Source organism: Durio zibethinus, chromosome 16 (assembly GCF_047325235.1).
Source record: "Durio zibethinus cultivar Kanyao isolate XHJ-2024 chromosome 16, ASM4732523v1, whole genome shotgun sequence".
Classification (NCBI taxonomy): Eukaryota; Viridiplantae; Streptophyta; class Magnoliopsida; order Malvales; family Malvaceae; genus Durio; species Durio zibethinus.
The window spans coordinates 9,480,868-9,490,281 of NC_143177.1; the positions used below are offsets into that span (position 1 = coordinate 9,480,868).

A 9,414-nucleotide genomic window follows, 5' to 3' on the forward strand; every position below is an offset into this window, starting at 1 on the left:
GACCAAGTTTTGTGCAATTTTGATCAAAGCTAACTTTGGGGTTTACTTGTTTCATTTATTTTTTATTTCTCATGCATCCACGTGAAAAGGTATCATCTATATAAATCCCATGAGAAAGAGTTTGACTATAACCATACAAGTCTCATTTTTCTTTGTTTATTAGGCTTAAATATTGATGCATTTTATAGGCTCCTTAAGAGGCCTTTTTATGGGCTTCAAATGGGCTTTGTTCAATTATGCTAAAATGTTCAAACAAAATTCAGTGTCTACAGTTGCCCATGGTCGAATAACAAACCACTAGCATGAACAACGTTAAGGAACCAAAATGAAAAAGAGCGTGTGTGCTATCACCATCCCATTTGTAGTGCATGCGTGGGTGGCACATGACTCTTTTGTCAGGAAAAGCCAAAATGACTATTGGCAATGGATATCTTAGCTCTTACATCAATAAAGAACATAGCAAAATGCGATACTTGGTGTGAATTGTTGAATCTCATGAATCTTTGAGTTTTTGAATACAAGTTGCATCCCAAGCCATTAGGCTGATGGCATGCCTAGTTGGGTGTCATGCACCGTCTCCCCCTTTAACCCCTACCTATCAAGCTCCAGGTGAGGTGGTGAAAGATGGCCTCCTGTGATCTCATCAGTTGTGGTTGGCCAAAAAGTGAGTCCTCAGCAACGATAGTTTCATGACCATTGATGTTAAAGTTCCTAGCATGCCTCATCTCTGGTGACATGCCTTCATTGTCTTTCTAGACCCCATTAGACCCCCATATCGCTTAGTCAATGCTCGTATCACGACCTCAATCAAGCGAGATTACCTACTAAGTTTAAGCATATCGATAAGTAGAGAAAAAAAAACATACTAAGATTCCCCTAATAACAGTGAGCGAAATGAGAATAGTAGAATTTGAGAATTAGGTGCCCCCAACATCAAATTGAAGCTTGAAGAAGCATCCTCAGTAGTGGGCTAAGCCCAAGTCCCTTAGAAAGGGGAATTAGAGAAGGTGAGAGCCCCATTATGCCTAGACCCTATCACACCATGAGGCATTATCTGCAAGTTAGGTTGTTTGGGAATGCAACCCTAATTAGGCTGTAAATTCTATCTAAGGCTTAATATAGGCAAGAGACCAATAGCAAATAGGTGCTACAAGGGAAAGATGAAAAGGACTTTGAAAAGAGAGTCAAAGAGTGCTTAAAATTATCAGAAGGGAAACAGATAAGGGCTTCTGATGCACCTTAGTTTGATATGGAATGGAAAAAGCCAGTCCATCGATTGGCTCAAAGTGTGGACCTATACAGATCATGGCGGCTACTCAAGCTTAAGCTTTTGATATGCCAATAGAGACGTCACCGCCATAATCATGGAATGCAACATACACCATCTTAGTATGCCTCAGCTCCAAAGTGCTCTCGACATTAGCTTATGGGCTCTTTATCTGACTCGTCTTGAAACACAGATTAAGAAGTCTGACATGTGTGTGTCAATGGGTTAGAAATCCTATAAGGTGCAAGAAAGCCAATTGGTAGGATCCCTCACTAGTGAATCACTGACTAACCTTGATATTTTGAAAAGGGTTTGAGTGTGAGCATGCCTGTTAAGGCCTAAAAGATGGAGAACTATGCTTGAGTGGTACAAAGCCAAAAAAAACTCTAGTGGGGGCCGTAGCAATATTGATGTGCAAATTGTTCAACTGACTTAGGTATAGGACCGAAAGACTAATCGAACCATCTAATAGATGGTTCCTATTAAAGTTTTCTTTAGGATAGTTAGAGCCCTTAGTGATTTCTATTGGGTAAAGCCAATGATTAGAGGCATCAAAGGCATAACGCCCTCAACCTATTCTCAAACTTTAAATAGGTAGGATGCTGTGACTGCTTTGTTAAACCATGCAACATAATCAAAAGCTCCATGTGGGCCATTTTTTGGTACGCAAAATTGGTAATGTAGGATGAACTGAAAGTTGGATTACGATGCCCAATTATGTGCTAACGTAGAACCCATATTGGTCAATTAAGATAGTAGGGCGGTCATCATGGAAGTTTAAATTCACTAAGGAGTATGTAACAATGCACCTACCGAATCAACTAACCCAAAAAGTAGATGGTGCTTAAATGCATGACCTATACCTTACCATCAAGGTAAAGGCCAAGCCCCGATGAGTAGGAAGGCACAAGGGTCATTACAAAACCTGGGGCACAAGTCTAGGCTGAGCAGATAATCAATGTAGATCTTGGTGGTAGTAGCATATATTCAAATGAAAACATTAAAAACTAAAAAGAGGAAAGGTCCCATGTGAGTGGCACATGTACATGGGTTAGTCAATCCTAAGAGACAGGGGAACCCCATCCTACAACACATCTAGTGCAAGCTTCAAAAGGGAATTAGGTTAAAATTCCTAAACTAAGATGTAGTGATTGATGACGATGTTAGGGAGTCCAGAAATGTTAATGGGGTCCTTGGGAAGAGTTATCTTTTCCATTTAAGGGTTTGCCCACCCTAGAAATGGCTTAGCCAGAGGTAGGGTCCAGTGGCTGAAAGAGCACCACATGTCACATGGCATCCGATGCACCCCCCGTAGCTCTTGAAAATTTATAAGATTGAATGCAATCCATGCTCGATTGTACACATAATCACATCAGGTCTCCAAGGTGAACAACCTTTGGTTGATAGAACAATGTAGGTGAGGTAAGTTGGCAAAATGAATCTATAACCTCCGAAAAAGAATTAGCTCTAAGGCTGGGCACGAGGGTCCCAATCTTAACCCATTAGCTACCGGAGCATTGCTCAAGCTACTCTCACGATGAGGTGGGTCATCACATGCTGGTTAGGGGACAAACTGGGAATAGTTCCCTTAGGGGCTTTCCCTAGGCGATGAACAATCAACTTAGAATTGGTATGGATAAGGGGAATCTGACTATTTAATTACAACAAAGTATTGCAATGGTCCTTACAAATGCTCATGCAATGTGATTTCTGCTTAATGCTCTAAATGTCAAAGTGAAGAAATTCAACTGAACATAGGTAAATGGTGGGAGTAACTATGACTCTCTTAAGGTAGACAAAGGCCTCATCATCTAATTAGTGATAGGCATGAATGAATTAACGAGATTCCTACTACCCCTATCACTAATTAGAAAAATCCTCTCACTTTATTTTTTTTACACCACACCCCTCTAGGGTTGGGGATGAATGGTGTTCTCCATTACACCCATTCAACTAGGGGATGACATCCTTCCCTTGAGCGTCTAAGTAAACGACTACCAAATGCACTTAGTGTGGGCACTTGCTTTGAACTCTATTGGCACATATTGGCCCTTAGATCGGTTTTTCCCACACACCATTAATAGCACCTAGCCCTTGGTTTGTGAGGGCAATCGCATCGAACACCATCGACAGATGCTGGCCTATTGTTAAATTAGACACCATCAATAGATGTTGGCTCTTTGGTTTTAGATATTACCTCGAACACCATCAACAGATGCTAGAACTTGGTGTGGGCACTAGCCTCAACCACTGTCAGTAAAAGTGAGCCCTTGGTAAGGCTTGTTGCCTCAGACACCTCTTTAGAGATGTTGGCACTTAAGGTAGGTTGTTGCCTTGAACACCTCTTTGGTAGATGCTGGCGCTTGGTGCAGTATATGTACCATGACCCTTTTGTCTAAGGCACTTGTTCACCCATTTATCGTCATCGGAACCATATGGCACTCAAAGCAAGTGTCATGGGCTCTGGTCTTAAACCAAACTCTATGAGGCCTTGTATAAGGAATTGACTCCATCTACCTAAGTTAGCCTATGTAACTCAAGTGCTCAACATAATTCCAACTTGTCAAAGATTGTGTTATAGTACTAAGCCTTCTAAAAGCCTATAAATTTGACCATGTGCCCGTGCATCACATGTTAGCGACCACACCTGGGCCTGGCTTAATTTTGCCAAACTTGAACACTTTACCTAAGTCTTTATAGTCTGGATCATTGCCCATACCATTATTCTAGGTTAGTTCCTTATGACCTGGGCCTGTAATAAGCCTTAAGGCCTAGTCCTCTTAGCTATCAAACCCTATCTCACTAGAACTAGACTACTTTTTGACTTAGAGAAAACCCTTGGGCTTGGACTAGCTTGCAAACTATGACACATGTACATGCCTCAATCGCTATTGGGTCATGTTGGACCTTAGTCTCGCCAAATGCTTTAACCAGCATTAGTGAATGCTGGTCGTTTATATACACAATTCCCTCAAACATCATTGACACATACTGGGCCATACACCATGCATGGGTATGCTAGGCTTGGGCTATGCAACATGTCCACCATGATCGGGTAGTAGGTGGGTTCAAGTACATCTTCATGTTTTTGCCATGCCAAGGCCATTTTTATGGCTTGTAAATTCATATAAGCACTCATCAATGTCTGCACCTGGGCCTGGCTCAATTTTGTCAAACTTGAACACTATGCCTATGCCTTTGAAGTTTTGATCACTACTCGTACCATTATTTTGGACTAGTTCCTAGTGATTTAGGCCTGGTCCCCTAACAATCGAACCCTATCCCACTAGAATTGGAACTACTCATCAACTTTAAAAGAACCCTTAGGCCTAGACTAGCTTATAGATCATGACACATGCCTAGACCACCATTGAAACATGTTGGCCTTTCATCTCAACACATGCTTCGACCACTATCGGTACATGCTGGCCCTTTGAGTGGGCAATTCCCTCAAACACCATCGACACAATGATGGTGCGATGACCATTGATGTTAAAGCTCCTAGCATGCCTCGTCTTTGATGACATGCACTCATTGTCCATCCAAGCCCTTCAAACTCCCTACATCACTCGATCGATGCTTGCATCATGACCCTAAGTTAGGTGGGATTACCTGTGAAGTTTAAGCATATTAATAAGTGAGGAAAAGAAATTTACCAAGATTCCTCAGTAATGGTGAGTGAACCAGGAATAGCCTAGCTTGAGAATTAGGTGCCCTCAACATTTGTATTATAGTTTAGAGAAGCGTCCTCAATGGTATACTAGGCCCAAGTCCCCTGAAAAAGGTTGTTAGAGAGGGTGAAAGCCCCGTTGTGCCTGGACCTTATTGCACCATGAGACACTATCTGTGAGTCAGGTTGTTTAGGAATATAGCCCTATTAGGGTGGTAAATTCCATGCAAGACTGAATATAGGCAAGAGATGAATATTGAACAAGTATTGTAAGGAAAATATGAAAAGGACTTTGAAAAGTGAGTCAAAAAATGCTTGATATTGTTGGGAAAGAAGCAGATGGGGGTCAATGATGCACCTCAATTTGATGCGGAATGGTGAGAGCTAGTCCATCGATCAACTTGAGGCATGGATGCATGGTTACCCAAGCTTGAGCTTTTAATATGCCCATAAAGATGTCATTGTTGCAATTATGGAATGTAGTATGCACCATCTCAGCATGCCTCTACACTAGCATGCTCTCAGAGTTTACTTGTGGGCTTTCTATCTAGCCTATCTTCAAACATGAACTAAGGAGTTTGACATGTGTGTGAGTCAACAAGCTAGATAACCTATAAAGGCACAAGAAAGCTGATTGGTGGGATCCCTCACGGGTGCACCCTGACCGACCTTAAACTTCTAAGAAGAGTTTAAGTGTGAGCATGCCTATCAGGACCTAAAAGATGGTGCACTATGCCTTAGTGGGGCGAAGCCAAAAGGAACTTTGGTGAAGGCTCACAATGATATTGATGTGCAAATCATTCATCTGACTTGGGTATAGGGGTGAAAGACAAATCGAACTATTTAGTAGCTGGTTTTCTCTAAATTTTCCTTTGGGATAGTTAGAGCCTTTTGCAAGTTCTATCGGGTAAAGCCAATGATTAAAGACATCGAGTGCGCAATGCCCTCAACCTATTCTCAAACTTTAAATAGGTAGGATGACATGGCTGCTTCATTGATCTGTGAATCAAGTGCTCTAAGTGGGCCATTTTTGGTACGCCAAACTAGTTATGTAAGATGAACTAGAAGTTGGGTTACAGTGCCCAGCTATGTGCAAACCTAGAACCCATAAAAGGTTTTGGTCAACTAAGGCACTAAGATGGTGGCCATGGAAGTCTAAATCCACTAAAGAGTGTGCACTAATTTACTTGCCAAATCAACTAGCCTTGAAAATGGATGGCACTTAAGTGCATGACCTATACCTAGCTGTCAAGGTAATGACCAAGAGGGGAAAGGTTCCATGTGAATGACACTTGAACATGGGTTAGTCGATCCTAAGAGACGAGGAAAGCATGTCCGATAGTGTTTCCAATGTGAGCTTTGAAAGAGAATTGGGTTAAAATTTCTGAACTAGGAAACAACACTAATGACAATGTTAAGAAGTCTAGAGATAGCAGTGGGGGCCATAAGAAAAGTTATATTTTTTATTTAACTACCTATCCACCCTTAAAATGGCTCAACTAAAGGTAAGGTCCAGCATCCGAAAGAGCATTGCATGTCACATGGTGTTCAATGTGCTGCCAACAACCCTTGAAAATCCAAAGGATCGAGTGCTATCCGAGCTTGATTATACTCAAAACCACATTAGGTCTCCAAGGTAAACAGCCTTTAGAGCATAGAACAATGTAGGTAAGAGAAGTTGACAAAATGGATTCATAACCTCAAGAAAAGATTGGCTCTGAAAGTTGGGCATGGGGTTTCCAATCCTGAACCCATTGGCTACTTATACACTGCTTAAACTGCTCCCATGGCAAGAGTGGGTTACCATATGCCAATCGGGGGATAAACCGGGAATGGCTCCCTCAAGGGCCTTCCCTAGGTGATGATTAATCGATTTAAAATTAGTATGGACAAGGGGAATCTGACTGTGTAATTGAAATAAAGCATTATGATGGTCCTTGCAGATGCTCATGCAATGTGATTTTTGCCTAGTGCTCTAAATGTCAAAGTGAAGAAATTCAACCATGTGTGAGTAAATGGCAGAAGTAACTATGACTCTTTGAAGGTAGCTAAATGCCTTATCGTCTAATTAGTTACATGCATGAATGGATTAATGAGGTTCCCACTATTTTTATCTACTATCCATCAAAACCATAGCCAAGTGAATGAGCTTGGCAAAATTAGCATGTAAAGAAGACCCTGTTGAGCTTGACTCTAGTCCAACATTGTGAAATGACTTGAGAGGTGTAAGATAAGTGGGAGCTTTTAGTTGAAATTGAAATACCACTACTTTTAACATTGTTTTACTTATTCCATGAATTAGAGGTGAGTGATGACCCCTTCTTTTGGACCTAAGGCTAGCCTCGATCAATCAATCTGGGTAGAAGACATTGTAAGGTGGGGACTGTGGCTAGGGCTCATCTGTTAAAAATAACCATGTGTCCTAGGATGAGCTTAATGAGAACAAAAATCTCATATAGAATAAAAGGGTAAAAGCTCATTTGATTTTGATTTTTAATATGAATATAAACCTTGAAAACATGTCTTACCGACCTTTAGACCTTTGAAATTTAAAGCAAGAGGTGGCAGAAAGTTACCACAGGGATAACTGGCTTGTGGTAGACAAATGTTCATAGCGATGTTGCTTTTTAATCCTTCGATGTCGGCTCTTCCTATCATTGTGAAGTAGAATTCACCAAGTATTGGATTGTTCTCCCACTAATATGGAACTTGAGTTAGGATTAGAGCATCATGAGATAGGTTAGTTTTACCCTATTGATGGTAATGTCATAATAGTAATTCACCCTAGTATGAAAAGAACCATTGATTCGCATAATTGGTCAATGTGCTTGGTTAGAAAGCTAAGGGCATGAAGCTACCATGTGTTGGATTATGACTAAATGCCTCTAAGTTAGAATCCAAGCTAGAAGCAAGGCATGCACCCATCACCTATTGTTGAGCCATAGTAGAGGCCTATGGCTGCTAAAGGCACATGTTGTAGGTGCAGCCTTCAAGTCAGACAAGCTACGCAGGCCTCTTTGGCCCTCAATTTCCATAGAGTGATGGGTAAAATCCTTTGCAGATGACTTAAATATGCAACGAGGTATTCTAAGTGACAGAGTGGCTTTGCTACCATGATCCACTGAGATTCAACCCTTTGTCACTTCTATTCATCCCTCCCCACCCACCAAAGTCCTTTCACTTTCTTTTTTTTACACCACACCCCTTTAGGTTTAGGGATGAATGGTGTTCTTTGTCGCAACCAATTTGGTTGGGGGATGACTTCCCTTCCTGGAGCATCCAAGTAAACAACAACCAAATGTCTTTATTTTTTTTATAGGGATGGGTTCACCCTTGGTATAGGCACTTGCCTCAAACTCCATCAACACACATTGGCCCTTGGATCGGTTTTACCTACACACCATCTATAACACTTACCCTTAGTTCATGTGGACAATCATATCCAACTCTATTGGCATATACCAACCCATTGTTGACCAAATGCCATAAAATAGATGTTGGCCTCTTGGTTCAGGATGTTGCCTCAAACACTATTGCCATATGTTGGCACTTGGTACGAGCACCTGCCTCAACCATCGTAGGCATAAGTGAGCTCTTGGTGCGGGTTGTTACCTTAGACATCTCTTTGGTAAATACTGGCAATTGGGGTGGGTTGTTGCCTCAGACTTCTCTATGGTAGATGTTGGCACTTAGTGCAACATGTGTACCCTGTCCCTTCCACCCAAGGCACTTGTCCAGCCCTCGATCGCCATCAGTAGTGAATAGTGCTCAATACATGTGTCATAGGCTCTAGTATTAAGCCACACTTCATGTAGCCTTGGATAAGGAATTGACTCTTTCTACCTAAGTTAGCCTATTAAACTTAAGAGCTCAGCATAATTCTAGCTTATCAAAGATTGTGCTACAATAATGGGCCCTCTATAAGCCTATAAATTATCCTTTCAAGATTGTGTTCAGGAGTGCCTGCACTTAGGTCTGACCATGCACCCACACCTTGATCACTAGTGCCTGTACCTAGGTTTGACCGTGTGCTCACCCATCGCTCATCAATGCCCACACCTTGACTTAGCTTAATTCTACTGAACTTGAATACCTTGTCTGAGTCTTTGGAGTCTTGATAACTATCTATAGCACTGTTCTAGGCTAGTTCTCCATGTCCTGGGCCTCTAGTAGGCCTCAAGGCCTTGTCTCTCTAGCTGTCAAACCTTGTCCCACTAAAACTAGAATTGCTCTTTAACTTGGGGAGAATCCTTAGGCCTAGACCAGCTTATGGACTGTGACACATACACTTGCCTCAACGATCATAGGGACATGTTGGCCCTTGGTCTCAGCATATGCTTTGACCACCATCGGCACATGGTGGCCCTTTGTGCAGGCAGTTCCCTTGAACACCATCGACACATGTTAGGCTATTCACCACTCGTAGGTATCCTGGGCCCGAGCCGTACACCATACATGCCATGACTAGGTAACGGTG

The 9,414-nt window shown here is 41.9% G+C and overlaps 3 pseudogenes; all 3 read left to right on the forward strand.

Moving 5' to 3' along the window:
* Positions 1-412: 412 nt before the first annotated feature.
* On the forward strand, positions 413-568 carry LOC149514293 (5.8S ribosomal RNA; annotated as a pseudogene).
* A 230-nt stretch (positions 569-798) lies between these two features.
* Positions 799-3,184, forward strand: LOC149514294 (25S ribosomal RNA; annotated as a pseudogene).
* Positions 3,185-4,855: 1,671 nt separating this feature from the next.
* On the forward strand, positions 4,856-8,090 carry LOC149514295 (25S ribosomal RNA; annotated as a pseudogene).
* The last annotated feature ends 1,324 nt before the right edge of the window (positions 8,091-9,414 follow it).